Source organism: Silene latifolia, chromosome 5 (assembly GCF_048544455.1).
Source record: "Silene latifolia isolate original U9 population chromosome 5, ASM4854445v1, whole genome shotgun sequence".
NCBI classification, from domain to species: Eukaryota; Viridiplantae; Streptophyta; class Magnoliopsida; order Caryophyllales; family Caryophyllaceae; genus Silene; species Silene latifolia.
The window spans coordinates 69461810-69482236 of NC_133530.1; the positions used below are offsets into that span (position 1 = coordinate 69461810).

General features: G+C 34.7%; 1 long non-coding RNA gene across 1 annotated transcript; it reads right to left on the reverse strand.

Annotated features, from left to right (window-relative positions):
• Positions 1–8445: 8445 nt before the first annotated feature.
• Positions 8446–9962, reverse strand: LOC141656143 (uncharacterized). The gene is made up of 2 exons (XR_012548384.1): positions 9565–9962; positions 8446–8693 (listed from the first exon to the last, which is right to left on the reverse strand). It is a non-coding gene; the product is annotated as an uncharacterized LOC141656143 (long non-coding RNA).
• Between the last annotated feature and the right edge of the window lie 10465 nt (positions 9963–20427).

Genomic DNA, 20427 nt, shown 5'->3' on the forward strand with positions numbered 1-20427 from the left:
GATTGGAATTAATAGAACTTTTATGAGCAATAGACTACACTAGTGAGGGTGGAAGATAAGCTAGTTGTATTTTAGGGCGGATAGCGGACCAGAAAGACCTTTCCTTTACCTTTCTCACATCAAACCGACTGACCTCATCTCTAGCTGATTTGTGTAATACCATGGTAACCCGACATCTTGGCATCTCTCTATTTATTTTATCTCTACCCTTGCTTTTATTAGTTTTGTTTATTCAACTCAAACCCCCCGTTTTGTGACCTTAGACAGACCGAATAACAAGTAGGTAGTGACCGCCTCCCTGTGCATACGATACCCGACTTACCTCTGCTGTATTAGTAGAGCCAGTTGGTTTTATTTTTGATAGGGTTGCGACAGCTGTGTCAAACTTTGGCGCCATTGCCGGGGAGGCAACTATTTTATTTACTTGTTTATTTTTGTCTGTCTTTAGCCTCAAGGGATTTATTCCTTGAGGCAGTTCGTATCTTTTCCTCTAGTGTTGTTTTGATAGGCCCTACAGGTCCTACCTAGACAGTTCTAGGTAAAAGATCATCAAAGGGAAGGCTTGAGTACCTTTGATCTTCCACCTATGTTCCATCCTATGGCGCAACATGTGGTTTACTGTGAGGGATGTGGTGCTGCTGGACGCAATGCCATTATTTGTTTAACAGGGATCGACGAAGTCTATGCGTTTAGGCAGCATAGACATGCCAGTCATTCTATTGCATATGTACCGCCACATCCATTTCAACAACGAGGCTATCAAAAGCCTCCTTTTGTTTGGCCACCGCAACAACAAACCCCTCCTCCCGTTACAAAGAATGAAGAAATTGCTGATTTGAAGTCTTTGGTGAAGGCACTTGCACTTCAAATGCAAGAAACCGAATCTAGAGAGGCTCACCTCAAGCTACTTGTATCTCAACTAGCTCAATTAGCTGCCGAGTCAGATTCTAGGGACTCAGAGACGGTATATGCTATTTTTCCCGACAACAGTCTTTCCCATGAAAGACCTAAGTTGTCTATTGATGATGAAGACATATATGACTCGGAAGTTGAAGGTGCTAACGAAGGTGAATCTTTTCTCGAATATTTCACCACGGTTCAGCATCAGGAGTTCGATCGAGCATATTCCACCCCTCGATCGAACAAATTGGAGGAGGATTTGCTCGATCGACCAGATGTGAGTGTTCGATTGAGTACTGCTGAGGAAGAACAACTCGAGCGAATGGTCAGTACTCCTTGATTGAGTATTTTTGAAGAAGAAACTCCTCGATCGAGCACTATGCATTCTCGATCGAGTGATATGGCCACATAGAGCAATGATATGTCACTTTGGTCCATTTTGGATGACGATTTTGACGAAGATAATGGTTATGGTGAATCTCCCCTTTTGAAAGCCGAGCTTGATGCTTTCGAGGCTGCGATTTACGGGTTAGAACCCACAAAGGAGGGGAATGAGAAGGTAGCTGAGTCCGGGAATGTTCCTAGCACGGTAGAGGTAATATATTCTTTTATCAATGATTCCAACGTTAGGAGCAACCGACCTGAGGTAATTAAAGATAACTTCATAATTATTGCTATGACTAATAGTAAATTACCTCATATAACTTATGCTTTATATTTCAATACTCCACCCCTCCCAGTTGGACAAATAAGGTAATAAAGTTTCACCGTATTTGTCATCGAAAATTTGTTAGGTTGAGACGGCACTTTAGTTTACTTTCATATGCTCCTTTTCTATTTTGGTACTACTTATGCTCTTATGTAGCACATGCGCAGGTTTATGATCTCATGCTAAGAGCTTTGAGTTGCTTTGATTGTGACCAACTGGAGCAACTGGATAAAGAAATGAAGGTCGAGCTGGGACCTGTCTGAAACTAGCGTTGTCCGGGAGGCAATCCGGAGTTTAAATTTTTTAATTGATTTACTTTTAAGTTTCTATTGTGTGTGTAATAATTGGTTTTTAAACCATAGACTGTGAACGATTTAGGATTGGTTTTTGGTCGTCATTTGTCTGCAGGTACCACTCGATCGAGCATTCTTTTTACTCGATCGAGTGCTTGAGCCCTTCAATCGAGCACTCATCTTCCTCGATCGAGTACCCACAGGAACAGACATCTCGATCGAGTAACCATTTTTCCTCAATCGAACACTTTTGCAGCTTCTGTTCCTTGATCGAGTACTTTATTCTTTTGACCGAGTAGGCTTGTTTGGATTCGCTTCCTGTGACGCTATTCTGGAGCTATTAGCGACCTCCCATGTTGCTGGCTGGTTTGGGGAGGTCCCAACTTCGCGTGGTTTTGTGAGTTTTTCCGCATCTACACTATCTCCTTTTTAGTTTGCATTTCCTTTCCCTATTTTTGGGTACAATGAGGGCATTGTACGGTTTGGTTTGGGGAGGTTATGAATCCATATTGTGTCTGCATGTTTTTTTTATTACATTTCTGTTGTCATGTTTAATTTCTGTATGCATTGTTGTTTATTTTTATAAAAATAAAAAATCTCATAAAAATCTCATAAAAATATATAAAAAATATATAAAAAAAATAGAAAAATTCAACAATTCAAAGAATATCCACGTTTATTTTTGCATTGAGGTCGAGTCGGAATGGTAGATTTATGCGATGATATTGCACTATAAATTGTCACTTTGCTTATGCCTTGCATTAAACTGTTATCTTTTAGCATTGTTTTATTGCATATCTACGAGTTAATGTTAAAATACAGATGAACAAATAGACTTGACTTGAAATTTTTGGTAAACTACTTATAATTTCTAAGGTTTTAGAGCCGTATAAACGGGTGTCATCTATGACTAGTTTCATGTAGGATTGTGAGTAGTATACTCCTTGCATAACATGTTCATTAGTTTGCACATATATGAAATTCAATTGCTTTTTGTTTACGTACATTCGGGTTAGTGGTTGGTGTCACATGCAGGGAGGTGCTTACATTCCCCTTTTTCTTTCATTTTTACCCAATTAATTCTACATTTAGCCAAATTTGCCTTTTGACCCATAACTACACCCAAATTTAGCCTGTCAGGTCAAGCTAGTTTAGTGTATGCTTTTGCAGTATTTTGTCTATTGATCCGAGTTTGGTTGTATTATATTGATTTGGAGTTGGTAGAAAAGGAAGAAGGAGGATGAGGAAATTGAAAAAAGGAAGTTGAGGAAGAAAAAAGAATTCGAAAAAAAGAAGTTGAAAAAGAAAAAAAAAGAACGTGAAGAAAAGAATGAAAAAAATGAATGATGAAAAAAAAGGAAGTTCGATTGTTGACGGTTTCACTCCTATGCTTTATTTATATCTGTTGAGGAGTATGTTCGGTTTGGTGAGTTTGTATGCCGAGTTAAGGGCACTATGCTTAATTTTGATGGATAAAGAATCGGATATGGTTCGTTTGGTTTTATTTAGGTAGCTAGCTTGGCTATTAACCTCACATTTCCAAAAATGTTTTGCCTTTTCTTACCCATTACCTCACTTTACCATATTTTTGTAAGCCCTCGGCTGTGACAGACCTTGTTTGGTTGGAATGTATGTGTACCGTAGCTAGAATTGTCTATCATATTAGCTGCATGCATGTTTATGTGGGTCGTAGTTTAGGTGAGTGACTATCTTTATTTCGCTCTTACATTTAATTGCTTACCCTTTGCTTCATGAGAGAAGAGTGACCCGCGAGAGTCCATCATTAAAGGTCTTTTTTTTTGTAAAGGGTAAGTATATATTAATAAAAAATAGTATATACAATGTTCTGATTATACATTTTTGCCAAGCTACATCAAAATACTAAGTAATGAGTGCCAACCATTGTGCATCATCAGCTCTCAAAGTGGTTATATTCCTCTTTTCCCATCTTTCTAATACCTCCTTCCATACTTGTTGAACTAGTACACTTGGATGAATGACCTGATGATATATCCTAGCTCGATTTCTTGCCGTCCAAATAGCATACAGAAGACCTACATAACAGGCACCAGCCAAAAGTTTCTACAAAACACTCTTACACCTCCCAGAAGAGTACCATATCTAATCATCATGTCATTAGAAGGGAACTTTATCTGAATCCTTTGCTGCATTAACGTTATACATTTCCTGCTGAATTCACATGTCTGGAAAATATGTTCACGAGTTTCTGGAGCAGCTGCACAGAGACAGCAAGAAATATCTTGGCATATACCCATTCTAAGCAATCTGTCACGAGTAAGTAACCTTTTATGCAGATAAGCCCAGTAGATAAAAGAGATCCTAGGCACATTTAAAGAATTCCAGCATAAGAATCTCCATGGAACCTTAGGAGAAGGATTCCTAAGCCACTGGTAACCTGCTGCAATGGTGTAACTAGATGCTGAGCTCAACCAAACATTATTCAGATATCCTGCCTTAAACTGATCCTTAACTTGAACTATTTTCTTCCAAGACCAACTGCAATCCGGAGGAGCTTGATAATTTGTCCAATCAGTGCCCTTCAGATATCTGGTCCTATTGTGTTGGCCTTCGTATACATCATTAAAGGTCTTGCAAGGTCGACGGTTCAACTTTATTATAAACATCTTACAACTCGTTTGCATTTGACGGTTTTTGCTATAAGTGTTAGTTTGCTGCATTAAATTGGTTTAAGTGGACAATTTGTACTCCATGCATTATTTAATTGGCAAATTGTACTTCCCATAACATATTAAATTCCAATTATTAGCAATAATACAACTTTGCATTTATTGCTTTTCAGTTCATCTCCTCTCATGCTTAACCCTACTTCCATTTTCACCATTATTTTCCACATTTTCCTTACATTTTTCTCTGCACTTTCTATAGTTTTACAATTGAAATGGCGTAAAAATTGTATATTATCATTCACATAATTCGAAAAAAATGGCGGATCTTCAACAATCTTTCACAGAAATGTTAGTTGATGGTGCCCTAATCGTTCAAACACCAATGGATGACGAAAATAATCATGGTGGCATAATTCATTAACCTTCAATGGAAAACACGAAGAATAAAGGTATGTATTCTTAGGGCGTTTTTATTGTTGAGAACGTAGAGCAAATTATTGTTAGTATTAATATTACTATAGAACATCTTAACAAGAAGCAAATAACAAGTTTCTATTTCATTATATTGATGTGTTTGTGATATTTATTGCATGTTAGTGATGTTGTCATCTCATGGAGTATAATGTTTGATTTGTGTTCAATTTTATCATCATGAACTTGAATAATAGTTTTTAGGTTTGAAGTGTACCATATATGTTTGATTTTACGCCATATATAATGGATGTTTACATTTATCGTATTAATGTCTGTACTGTTGGTCCAAATGTTACCCTGACAATTCATTAACTTGATTATTATTTTTTAGGTTATCAGTGTAGCATATATGTATGATTATAATGGATGTTTTAAAATAATGGATGTTTACAGTTTTTGTGTTAATGTATGTACTGTTAGACCTAATGTCACCCTGTCAACTATAATGTATAGACATATATAATATCTATTTAATGTTAAGGCTTATGGTGTCGTATATCACATTAATATATGTACTTTTTCCCTAAGGTCACTCTGTCTACTATACTGCATGTTGTTATTTATCTATTTAATGTGTGCATTTTTCTACATAATGTCACCCCGTCAACTACAGTGGGTCACATTACTTGAAAACAGATTCTGTATATCTAACCAATGTGTCTAATTTTTGTCCTAATGTAACCTTGTAACTGGAGTAGAAACTTAGGGCATAATATCACTATTATTAGAATAAGATTTTCTATGCTATTAATGTTGTTAATGAGTGAAATTTTTATTGTCATCTTATAGAGTATGGTGTTTGATTATTCTTAAGTTGAATATTATTGTATAGGTTTGAAGTGTAGTAAATATGTTTGAATCTTATGGAATATAGTTTTTGGTGCTAATGTCAGCTTGTTAACTAGTTGTCATTACATGTTGTTGAATATCTAATGAATGTTTATATTTTTAATTCTAATGTCACCCTGTCAATTAGAGTAGAGCACATTAGTTGTCGTATATCTAATATTTCTGTATGCTTTCATATGTTATCGTATATCTAATGAATGTTCGTATTTTTGGTCCTAATGTCGCCCTGTCAAGTTGCGTAGTTAAATCATTGTCACATGTTCTCGTATATCTAAATCATGTCTTTAATTTTGGCCATAATGTCACCTTGTTAACTTGCGTAATTAATTCAAAGTCCCATGTGTTAGAAATCTATATCTCATTGCTTTACATATTCATATATGTGATGAATAAATTTAGTCATAAAATTAAATATTGATCTTATGCATGCAAACAATAATAAGGATAAAGAAGAAATCGTCATTCTTACATTGGAAATTTCGGATTAAAGGGCACAAATGAGTTCTCCTACTCACTTGTTCTTGAGCTTCCTAAAATAGATGAACAAGGATTCAAGTATAGAATCTCTCCCAAGGAATAATACCCAAGATAACCTCTTAATAAAATTAATATTATTAATACTAGAACAATATTAATTTAAATAAAATTGACCCAAAAATATTTATTTTGGTCTCTTAATTTCGGTTAAGAGAAGGGAGAAGAAGAAGTAATTTTATCTCTCTAAAATCTATATTTTTGATGTTGTATGAAATGAATAATATTACACTACCTTTTAAGTAGTGTATAAGGTAAATTATAGAGAAAAACCCATGGTTTTTCTCTATGACAAAACCGGGTAGGGGGAGGGGTGGTGATGGCCAATGCATGAGCAAGGTGTTCTTCACAAGAGTAAATAGGTATGCATGGCTAGATTTAGGTAAAATGATTATGTTTTCCACTTAATTAATCAACACAATATTTATCCTAAATCACCCCATATTTCGGTCCATTTAAGATAAAATGGATTCCATTTTATCTTTGTCAATTTGTCACAAGTCATGTAAAATTGTTATGCATTTTTAACATATTAAAAATCAACGCATTAATAAAATACGTCATGTACAAAATCGACTTAGTAATTCATAATTACTTGTACCAAAATAATTTATCAATTATAAATCACAACATCTTGTATTTATAATAAATAATTCATTCAAATGCAATTGTTTCTTTAAACAATAATTCATCTAAGTAATAAAACAATTCGATCACTTAGACCGTATCTTATTTAATCAAATTATAATGAGATACGTAAATATTACTTCCAAAATCGTCCGTCAATTTTAAGTAATTTAATTAACCCGTATCGTCATACGATTAATTAAATAATCAATTAAGAGTGTTACCCTTTAGGTATGACCTAAGGGGATCAACTGATCACTACCATCGCACGACAGTAATGTCAAACTCTAGTCAGCCAATCATTACTGATATGTGTGGAGCAGTTGACATTAAAATATTACTTCCTAAATGTATTCTTAAAATGAGACTTAAACATGTGATCATCATGATCGACAGTTGTGATCGCATTATTGTCGTAGGACACATATTCCAACACCATGTTCTCATATATCTGATGAATGTTTCTACTTTTGGCCCTAATGTCATCATGTCAACTTGCTTGTCTAGGTACAAATTATTCAAAGTCACTATTGGGGATGAAAGCAGAAAAATGGGGACTTATTTACAAGATGTATATGAAACAATCATAGGCCGTGGGTTTCAGTATTAGGAAAGCAACATCTCCCACAATATGTTAATGAATGCTTTCCTTTTTGCTCAATATGTTACCATATTAAATTTTGTAACATAATAGATAAATATGTAAGTAAATAATTGACATTCTTGGTGTATTTCTTATATGGGAGTGTAATTTACAAGTAATATTTTCATTATTGCACAATATATCGATATATACAATTTGATACCATAATGGGTAAATATGTAAACAATTGACATTCTTAGTGTAATTCTTACGGCAGTGTATTTTCCAAGTAATATTTTCATTCTTACAAAATATATTTGATAACATACTGAGTAAATAAGTGAACATTTGATATTCTTGGTGTATCTCTTATGTCAGTATATTTTACAAGTAATGTTATCATTTTTACACAAACTGTTAGCATAGAGAAGTTGGTCACATTATATTTAAACATGTAGACATAACGGATAAACATGTAAACAAATTGTCGTCATTCCTGCTGTATTTCATCTAGCAATGTATATCCATTATGTTCACACTTTCTGTAAAATATATTATCATTCTAAAGCAGTTTACATATTGAGAAAATTTAGAAAGTGTTCAACTAAAAAAGGGAATTAACTATGGCATCGTATATTTTAAGTAATGTTCCAAAGTGTAAAATCAATTATCATATTGAAGTTGGTAACCAATGACAATGTATATGCCTATAATGTTCACATCCTTATTATCGAATATGTTACCATTCTGTAATAGGTAACATATTGGCAAATTGTGCGAATATTTTTTAGGGACTATGCCACCTTAAAGAACATGTCCAAAATAAAGTTCTTAAAAATCAAACACAAGTCATAGTTTTATTTCAAACAACATGAACAATGTTTTATGACAACCATAAAACATGACCAAAATAAGCATTCTTTTTCGCCGCCCACACTTCATCAACGCTTCTTAGCTTCACAATCTCCCTTTGCGGCTTCAACACCTTCATCGCCTGCGACACCCTTTCTCATCGTAACTCTAGTGTAAGTATAACGCTGGATGATCTTGCCATTTAAAAGTGTTGCCTCTTCATTCTTCAACACCCATCGACGACAAACAAACACCCAAAATCAATATGTCAATATTTCTTCTTAATATGTAGCATTTCATAACAATATTCACCACTGAAGTTACATATTTTACACATACACTCATATTGTAAAATAGCTACATATCCTGATTGAGTTGGTAACATTTTACACACATACACCCATGTCACCTTTTGTATGCTTACATGTTACTATTTTAATCAAATCTAATCAAAACATATCTAAAATCATTACATTAATCGCCTAATATGGTTACACTTTGACTAATATGGTTACATATTGTAATTCATATTGTAAAACAGTAACAAATTCTAACTACAATGGTAACATTATATACACACTCTCACATTTCACCATTATATTATATGATATTTCGTAGTATGTTGCAGATATGTCACCATTTGTATCATGCTATGTTATCATTTTATACACATATTACCATGTTACCATTTTGCTCACATATGAGATGGACATATGTTACCATATTGTTGTGAAATGTCACCATTTTAAAACATGTTCGAAAATCGATAAAATCTGTTAACATTCATAGCAATGAAACACCAAATCCAAAAAGGATGAACCAAAAATTTTGTACATTCAACAAAAAACATTCTCAATGTCCGTGGCTCTAGTGGAAGATCTAAAAAATCAATGAAAATGAAAATACCTACTCCCACATAAATAAACCAATTTTAATCCAACAAAAGAAAAACAAACAAATAAACTGAAACCATCATGGATTACTAGCATGTGTCCATTATATACCCACATGGATCACTTGCATGTGTCCATTATTAAACAAAAAACGATTACCATAACAAAAGAAAATGAAAAAAATCTATGAAAATGAGAATACCTCCTCCGACATCACCGTTCACATTTGTCCCTCTAGTATTCTTCTTAGGTAGTTGCATTTTTGCTATTATTTTCTTCCCCACCATCTTGGTTGATTTGTATAAAAATAAGAATATTTATGTTTATATTTTTTTATTTTGGATGATTTGTATGAAGAAGGAGAATTTGAGGGAGAGAAGATGAACTAGTGAAAAAAACAGGAGAGTTTGAGGAGAATTTGGCATTATTATGATAATGTTTTGACCTTTGGTTGAATTGTGAGTAGGTTAGGCGTTTTTGTTGTGACAAGAGGAAGAGAGAAGATGAAGAGAGAATATGAAGGGGAGATGAAGAAGAAAAATTGTGTCGGTAAATGGAAAAATAATGAGGTTTAGGGTTGGTTTTCAAAATATGTGGACAGTAAATAGTATTGGGAAGGGCGAATTATTTAATAATTTTTTTTTCATAATTGTTGTCATTCCCAATGAACAACTGCGCATCAGTCACCCATCAACTCTCAACCCGTTTTCACACAAAACGCTACTATTCGCCCCGTCGCAAGCTTGTGACGGATAACCTGTCACAGCAAGACTTATTGATAAATAAAAGAGAAATAGGATAAAGTTCTAAAATGTGTGGGAGCGGTTTTTTTATTGACATAAGTTAATAATCTTATAGGGTATGATCTTCTTAAATTTGATTAATTGTGAGATTAAATCTCTTTTGATTATTTTAATTAGATACCTTTATCCCGAAGTAAAGTACAATCTGACCTAAAATTTTCAGTTAATAGACTATGCAATCAGTTGTAGTACAATTGGTAATATAGAATCCGAGCTTTATATTAAAGTTTCAGTGTTTTGTTGTAAAGAATCCGAGTTATATCCAGGGCTATCTCGGCGATTTAGGTGGCCCCATGCGAAATTTAAATATGGGGCCCATGTAATGTTAAAAAAAAGTTATTATTACAAAATGCATCATATATTTTTATATATTCAATGCAAAATATTACATGGGTTCTTAAAGATTTTCTAAAGTTTCATTAGTTCCTGCTAAAAGTAAAGCTCGGGTTGTGTTCTCAGAAGCAAAATCCTCAATTAGCTCATCATAAATAACTTTCTCCAAAAGATTATGCTCGAAAGATATCATTGCCAATCCATTAAGTCGATCTTGCAACATTGTTGAGCGCAAATATGACTTCAACAACTTCAACTTGGAAAAACTTCTTTCAGCGGATTGCAACAGTTACGGGAATTGTCAGCAAAATTCAATAAGCAATCAGTCATTAGGAAAACAACCACCCATCTGTTTCATGTAATTCAAAATAGCAATAAGACCTATTTGTTTCATAGGCATGAACTCTCTAAAACCCTGCATTAGGAAAACAGTCATCCACCCGTGTTATGTAATTCAAAATAGCAATAGGATCCATTCAGGGGCATCTCAAAACTATCGAAGGCCCGGTGCAAAGAAAAAAATGAGGCCCAAAAAACTACACTCGAAAGTCGAAACTTTATAGACTTTGAACTTCGTCGATTCTTCATTTGCTTAACAAATAAAAGTACACAGGTAAACTAACTAAATTTGATCAACAAAACGACCTACAACAAGTATACATCATAAATAATTTAGTGAAATGAACCAAAATAATCATGAATATGTACATAATTATGAAACGCTCAAGTAAATCTAATATAACGAATTAGCGAGGAGCGGATTTTGGTCAGAATCGTCAGATTAACTAAATTTTCAGACCAATACAACGAATTAACCAAAATAATCATGAATTACAAACGAATTTCGGGTTGGAACCGTCATGTTAAAAATTTGACCGAATAGTATCATGAATTAACCAAATAATCATGAATTACGAAAAAATTACTCCTACCTTATTTTCAGATTATATTTTCTCCTTGGTAAACCATTTGACTTGAAATTCATGAATTTGGGACGCCTTCTTTATAAATTTAGAGATTAGATCAATTTGAAATTGAGTAATTATAAATTTGTATGATGATTTAAAGATATATAATCAGAGATTAGATGACGGATTGATTATTTGGGAATTTGGGTGTTGAAATCTCAAACGCTACATTGGGAAAGATATTGGAGAAGATCAAACGTTTAATTGCTGTAGATTTTATTTTGTTTTTTTTTAACATTGAAAATTATGGACTTGGGCCCGAAAATTTGGAGGCCCGGTTCACTGGCCCTGGGTGGCCCTGGGCCTTAGACGCTCCTGGATTCATTTGTTTCTTAGGCATGAACTCTCTAAAACACTGCATTAGGAAAACAGACACCCACCTATTTCATATAAATAAAAGGGTTATTTCATAACAATAATCCATCCTATTGGTGGTCTGCAATAATCACTCCATCCTATCAATAATCTCAATTAAATCCAACCTAAACACCATACCTTCTAATAACGAACCATCTGATATTTTATGATGTTTATGTGTATCAAATAAACCAAGTTCTTGATTCATCACTTGAAAATATTACACATAAACATCACATATACCAGCTAGGTTGTCCAAAAACTATCAAATATTCCAACATAAACTTAAAAAAATGTCAGCTGGATCGTTAGTAGAAGGTATGGTGTTTAGGTTGGATTTAATTGGGATTATTTATAGGATGAAGTGATTATTGCAGACCACCAATAGGATGGATTATTGTTATGAAATAACCCTAAATAAAAATAGTAATAGGATCCATTTGTTTCTTAGGCAGCATGAACTCTCTAAAAAAACATAATACTTTTCCATCAATATCAGACCCATCATTATTCTTAAGCATATTCTCAAGATTAACACAACAAGACTCTAATTCCAAATTATCCAAAGAATATAACTTATCTGTTGTGAACATAAATCCAAATATATTTTCATACTCTTGATATTGTTCAAACCTTCTCTTAAGCGAGATATTGCTTGAAACAATAAGATATAAGAAATAATTAACCCGAAATGATTCTTCTTCAGATAATGGTGGATAATCATCCGAATTCTCATCAAAATGCTTTTTTTCTTCGAATTTCACGCCTTTTAGGAAAAACAGGATCAATATTTATATCTTTTGCAACATTCCTTGCCGTATCTAATGCCTTATAAAAACCATATTCTTTATATTTCTCAAAACATGAAATTAATGCCTTTACTTGTAAAATAGCAACATCAATAAGCATATCTTTTGTTTGTAGATGTTTACTAACCTCATTAATAAAAGACAATATTTCATACCAAATAATTATTGATACTAAAAATTCAAAATCACCGAGTTCGTTAAGGGCCAAGGATTTGGCTTCACTTCTAATCTTAGAATCATTATCAACCTCCGCAACTTCTAGTAAAGGTTCTTGTATTTCTTGCATTTGAAATTTTATGACTTTTACACTATCAACATGATTTTCCCAACGGGTTGCTGAGAACGGTTTAAGAGTCAAACCTTGTACATTACTCTTCAAAATATCTCATCTCTTTATAGAATTGACAAATATTGTATATATGCACTGTATAATTCCAAAAAAGTCTCTAGCCTTACCACAAGTATTAGATATGTCACATAACATCAGATTTAAACTATGACAACCACAAGGAGTATAAACGGCTCTAGAATTTAAATCTAACAATATTTTTTGTACACTTTGATTTTTAGGTTTCATGTTAGAACCATTATCATAACCTTGACCTCCAACATTATCTATATTAAGACCAAGTGTTTTTTTTTTTTTCCATTTTCTAAAGTATCAAAAAGTCCTAAACCACTAGTATCACACACACACACACACATTCAAAAACCCCAAGAACGATTCTTTAATTACATATTCACCAGAAGATGTATCCACATAACGCAAAATCATAGCCATTTGCTCTTTGTGGGTAATGTCAGGTGTACAATAAAAAATGACAGAGAAATATTTCGCACACTGAATTTTCATAATGATTTTAGATTTTATTTTAGAAGCAAGCAAACGTATCAGTTCATTTTGGATATTATGACCAAGATAGTGAACATGAGTATCTTTATTTACTATGCGGCTAACATGTTCTTGCATAATAGGATCAAAGTCGACTAACATTTCAACTAGTCCCAAAATCTTCCCATTACTATTCTCATACAATTTACTACTGGAGCCATGAAATGCTAGATTATGCTTTCCAAGGAATTTAACGATTGAAATAATTTGCAATAATACATATTTCCAAGGTTCTTTCTCTTTCCGAAATTTGCCTTGGGCTTTTTCATCAATCGTTGTATTTTTTTTAACCTTAAACGCAATTCGTACCATATCGTCATATTCTTTAGATGTCGAGCGCTCACTTCATGTTCCTTAAGTCTTTCGCAAAGATGAGCCCAATCATTGTATCCTTTTGTTATTAAAACATTCCTTCCTTGACATGTTCCAAACAATTTACAGCAAAAATAGAAAATCTTATCAAGATCAGTTGAGTAAGTAAGCCATACTCTATCCCATTTTTCCCCATTAGGCAATTTTCTAGTGTAAAATTTTGACGAAAAATGTCTTTATGATTGATCGTAGGGACCTTTTTCAATTGTTAAATCTCTTTTTGGACCGTTAACTAATAATCTACCTTTCGATTTCGCATTCAAATTGTCCTAGTTTCTAGGATCATATATATCTATGACAATATCAGACTCTACATTATCACTATAAGGTAGAGGATCTACACTAACATTAACTTCAATTGTTTCATTAACCAAGTCGTCAAAATTTTTGCTGGATAAATTTTCAGCATTGTCATGAGACGCCTCAGTAACATTTTCAATAGGTACGTCATTCACATTATCATCAACATTAACATCAAGATTAACATCAACATTATCAAGATTTTCATCCAAACCCACATTATTACCACTATCATAATTATCAACTTTTCTTATTACAAATTTATCAAGAGCTCCTTTTTGAGTCAGAGTTAATTCTTCAATTTTTTTTCTTACGTTTTTCATAACCGGAATCATATTTTCTAAATGAAGACATGACTCTCCAAAATTGAAATAAAAAATCAGAAAACAAGCAATACAGCAAATAAAAAAAATCGATCAACCATATATCAATAAGTAAGATGTTAAGAAACCACCTATTTGATAGTTGAACAATAATTTCGTAAATTACTGTTCGAATTTGATTTCTGTTTCTGAAAAAAAAAATAAGCAAAATTAGTTGATATTGTGACAAACTTATACAAATAATTAAATAAACACTATAACAGTTTACTAAAGATCGAAAATCGGCCGAATTTCTTCACAAAAATCAAACTATAACAAGAATTGAAAAAAGTTGAATCTTTGACAAGGTTGAAAAGGAAAAAATTACCTCAAATTCCAGTAGTAGATGGGTGTAATTGAGTTTGAGAATTAAAACCATTGATGTTATATACACAAGAATTGCACCGCTAATAATGAAGATTGAAAGATTGGAAATGAGATATTTTAGGAATATTGACTATCATGATTGATTCTAGGGGAAGAAAAAAAGAATTAAAAGAGGAAGTTGGAAGGGATATGGTAATTCTTCCCTAAATCGTAGACTGTGATTGATATTTACTCAATTTTTTTTTTAAATTAATGACTTACCCGATTTTTACCAACTTTGGGCCCAAAATTTTGGGGACCTGTGCGGCGGCACGGGCTGCACAGGCCCAAAGACGGCCCTGGTTATATCATAAACTTTCTAAACTCACCCACTTAATCATAAAAAAACAAATTAAAATAATGTTCAAAAATATTACACGTAAACTCGGTTGAATATATCTTGGTTGTACGATGCTAATATACAAATGGCTGTAAGATAGTGTTTGTTCAAATTTTCTTGGTTGGATTCCAAAGTTAAAAGACTTATTTACCACTAAGAGGTTTAATCTCACAATTGACTGAACTTGGAGGTGTAAAAAATCAGCATTATATTTAGTGATATGTTAAATTCAACACACCATTTTACTTAATCCTACACAAATTATTGACTTATTCCAATTTCCCCCTCTTATTTCTTACCCACAAATATCCCAAAGAAGAAAGAAATCCTTCGCCGCCGCTAATTTCGCAATATCTGGCGCCTCTCCTCCCACCACTCCGCTCCTCATCTCATCCCTACTATCCACTACACCACCATCGGCGAAATGGCCCTACCGCGCACCACCCTTCGTAAGCGAACCTGTGCCCCTTATTTATCTCCGATTATCTTGGTTCACATATCGCAATACCCAAATATCATCAAAAATCCTAGAAATTTGACAAGTTCAATTCAACACAATAATTGAACAATCAAATAATCAGACTTGTTGATGGCAATCAAGCAACATCTTTAACCTCCACTAGATCTAGTCGAAAAGTACTTACACGATGTGTTCGACGAGGATAGCCGGAGGGATGCACCCCGAAAAGGGAACTCACGGCGGCGGGGGTCATTCGACGGCGCATGGGGTTGGTCGAGTTAAGAGATAGGAGGTCAGGGCTAATTGGTGTCGTTTAAATTTTAGGTTTGTTTTTATTTATTTTTTTAATTTTTTTGAAGATGAAGGGTAGTGATGGATAAAAGAGACAAAATGTGTATGAGATTTAGCAATTGCGTATATTTAAACTCATTTCTCTTCTTTCAATAGAGGTCAGAGGATATTGTAATTTCTCAGATTTGTCAATCCAACCTAGACTTTGATATTATTGAGTAATTTTTATCCAAAAGATCCTCCTCTCTCAATTTAAAATACAAATATCTTTTATCGAGTTTTGTTTTAATACTACTATTATTTTTTTCCCTACAACTTTTAGTATATAATCCTATATAACTTTCTTGAATATCTTTTGGAAATTTTATAATGTACTCCGAGTTTTTTCGTTTTCCATGTTGTACCCCTAATCCCCTACTTTTTATATTTCACAGTAGACCTCTGAACTCCTTATTTCGTCTATATAATGACCCTGTCCAACTCTGTCTTCACTCGTTCTCTCTTCAACAAACGTGTTTTAACCTCAAATCTCACTAATTAACATCATGTCATCTTGGTTTATGTTAATCAACACAAACTAAATTTAACCCAATTATAATTTACCTTTAGTACCTCGTTAAAGAAGCCTAAAACTATAATGAAAGTTTTGTGCATTTTTGAAAATGTTAATTGTATTAAGCGAGTTAGTGGATAATTGGATGAGCTAATAAGTATGCGAATGTGTTAATGAGTGATTGATGACCGAATGAGTGGAGTAATCGGTCAAATAACGAGTTAAGTTAACAAAGACAATCAATAAGGTCATGCTATAGACTATAGTATAAAATTCAGGGGTACAACATATAATTTCTAAAAGGCTTGGGTACAACTTAAAAAAATCAAAAACTTAGGGATACACCGTATAATAGTTGGGTTAAAACCAATCATCCAACTCAAGAAGGTTTTAATTGGCTAAGAGTTACATGTATGCATTGATGATATACATGTTACTTTTAGTGATGTTAAATGAATGTTAAAACATTTGTTTAACATTACGTGTGAAAAAAGAGAAAACATATGAATTGGTTTAATTTATGTGTTTGTAACGTGAAGTGATTTATGATTTAAAATCTAATGTCACTTTCACGTGGTTATATAAAGGACGGTAAATCCTTTGAAAAAAAATATCTCACAACAAATATCAAACAAGGTGACTTAGCTTGGTAGAAAATAACAAGTAGGGTTTGAGGGTGAGAGGCAGTACAACGGATGTTTTTATACAATAATTTAGGAGGTTACTCTAGGGGTGATATTAGTGGCATTGACTAATATTACTGGAGGGCTAGAGGTTATTATCTTATATTATTGTGGGTTTCGAATTGGTATTTAATTCGAGACGGTTACGTTGTACTGGTACTATATTACTATAGTGGATTCTAGTCTATTTGGCTAGTGGGTTTTACTTTCGGTTTGGAAGGTTTTGCCCTGGGTTTGACCCTAAATATTGTCTCATCTTATTATTGCTTACATTTATTTACTTTTGCGGTTTACTTGTCGATTGGTTGCTTCCGTTGCGCGTGAGAGATTGGCGCTAATTTCCCAACAGTGGTGTCAGAGCCACTAGGCTCGGTCTGGTGGCTGGTTTATAATTGGCAAGGATGTCAAATATGGGGTCTCAATTTGCAGTACCAAAATTTGATGGTAAAAGTAGTTTCAACCTTTGACAAAGAAGGATGAAGGATCTCCCGGTTCATCTTGGCTTGGCTAGAGCCTTGAAAGGAGTTGACGGTAAGTCGGAGAAGATGAGGGATGCCGACTGGGAAGAGGTTTGCACTAAGTGTGCAATTACTATAAGGTTGTACATCTCGGATTCAGTCATCAATTGTGTTCTTGATGACGACTCTCCATCAGTGATATGGGAAAAGTTGGAGAAGCTCTATATGGCGAAGAGTTTGACCAACAAGTTGCTTTTGAAGCGACGGTAGTATCGGTTAAGGATGGAGGAGGATGAAATTTAATTGGGCACGTAAATGTGTTCAATGGACTGTTAGACGAGTTAAAGAAGATCGAGGTGAAGCTTGAGGAGGAAGATAAGGCATTACTACTCCTTAATTCTCTCCCGGACACATATGAGACTTATGTGGATACTATTCTGTGCGGGAAAGACACCATCACGAATTCATGATGGAGCAAGCAAAGACAGCTTTATTGTCCTTTGATGCGAGGAAGAAGGATAAGGCTGGAATACGGAGTGACAGTACGAGTACAATTGCAGTTGCTCGGGATGGGAGAGGTCGATCGTTTAACAGGGAGGATGGGTCGAAGCATTGCAGGTCTCGGTCCAGGAACGCTTCTAGGAATAATGATGTGAAGTGTTTCAAGTGTGGTGACCTTGGGCATATTAGGCGGTTCTGTCCTAACAAATGCGGGAATGAAGAAAACAAGGGCGACACCAACTTGGTTGCCGGTGAAGGAAGTAGTGGTTGTTTCCTTACCGATGATAGTGACATATTTGCGGTCACGGATGTGAACGACGTGTCTTCCAAGGAAGAATGGATATTAGATTCTGGTTGTGTCAACCATGTTTGCACCCGGAAATATAATTTTGATGAGCTCCAAGAAGGCGTGGCTAGGAAGTTGAGTTTGGCTGATAACTCAACAGTTAATGTCATGGGTGTTGGGGTGGTAAAAATCAAATTGTCAAATGGGGTGGTGCACACTTTGGGCAAGGTTGCCTATGTTCCAAAGTTGCGGCAGAATTTAATTTCACTTAGTCAACTAGACTCCGAGGGTTATGGGTGTAAAGCTCATGGAGGAGTAATAAAAGTTACTAAGGGATCTATGGTCCTCATGAAGGGAGAGCTACGTCGTGTTTATACCGTCTGGATGGATATGCAATGAAAACCTCACAGAATAGCTGGAAACGGAAAAGTCGTGCACGTGTTTCGTTCGCGGAAGAGGCGACGAAGGTAGATTGTTTTCAGGTTACAGACGGATGCAAAGGTAAAATTCCTGCTGGTAGAAAGGTGGAGAGCAAGAGGTTTCTCTCTGGAGTCAAGTAACGTCATTGACTGGGTTTAGGCTGTACACGGTGCATTGGCCGTGATAGTGAGTTAGGGTGAGGACCGGATACTAACTCGGGTGTGCAGCTGGTGATTTCAAAAGGCCAATGGTTGATTCCTCGGTTATGTTCTCTTGTGTTGGAGGGGGAGAATTGTTGGGTTAAAACCAATCATCCAACTCAAGAAGGTTTTAATTGGCTAAGAGTTACATGTATGCATTGATGATAAACATATTACTTTTAGTGATGTTAAATGAATGTTAAAACATTTGTTTAACATTACGTGTGAAAAAAGAGAAAACATATGAATTGGTTTAATTTATGTGTTTGTAACGTGAAGTGATTTATGATTTAAAATCTAATGTCACTTTCACGTGGTTATATAAAGGACGGTAAATTCTTTGAAAAAAAATATCTCACAACAAATATCAAACAAGGTGACTTAGCTTAGTAGAAAATAGCAAGTCGGGTTTGAAGGTGAGAGGCAGTACAACGGGTGTTTTTATACAATAATTTAGGAGGTTACTCTAGGGGTGATATTAGTGGCATTGACTAATATTACTGGAGGGCTAGAAGTTGTTATCTTATATTATTGTGGGTTTCGAATTGGTATTTAATTCGAGACGGTTACGTTGTACTGGTACTATATTATTATAGTGGATTCTAGTCTATTTGGCTAGTGGGTTTTACTTTCGGTTTGGAAGGTTTTGCCTTGGGTTTGACCCTAAATATTGTCTCATCTTATTATTGCTTACATTTATTTACTTTTACGGTATACTTGTCGATTGGCTGCTTCCGTTACGCGTGGGAGATTGGCGCTATGTTCGCGAGAAGCGACCTGGTCTCACGGCGTTGAAACAGGGCCGTCCAAGAGAAGATCGTCAGCGACTCGGCGAGGTGGGCTGAGGCTTAATGGAGGCAACAAAAGCGGTACATGGTAAGTCCAAAAAGGCGGTCTGGTGTGACGTGCTGAGGCGGTGGATTCGGACTCAGTCCAGGGTATATTGGATGCAGAGGAGTTTGGTACGCAAGTGTAGCACAAACCCCATGAGACACATGGTGTGTCGTTTAAGGGGAGGTTATCAAGACTTGGTGATGCGAGGGTCTAGAAATTGGGGCTGTAGAGTGTGGGAGTCCTCCATAGAGGTCAAGGTCCGAGTAAAGATAATGGTCCTTGGTTTGAGGGGAGGATTGTTAGGGTGCAAACCCATGTCCCATATCGCTAGAATAAAGATGAAAACTCATCTTTATAAGTGTTCACAAAATATAATAATACGAGATATTTTGGGAAGGAGCCCAAGAGTAAAACCGTGAGGACTTGGCCCAAAACGGACAATATCATACTATTATGGGTTGTGGACACAGCCGCAGC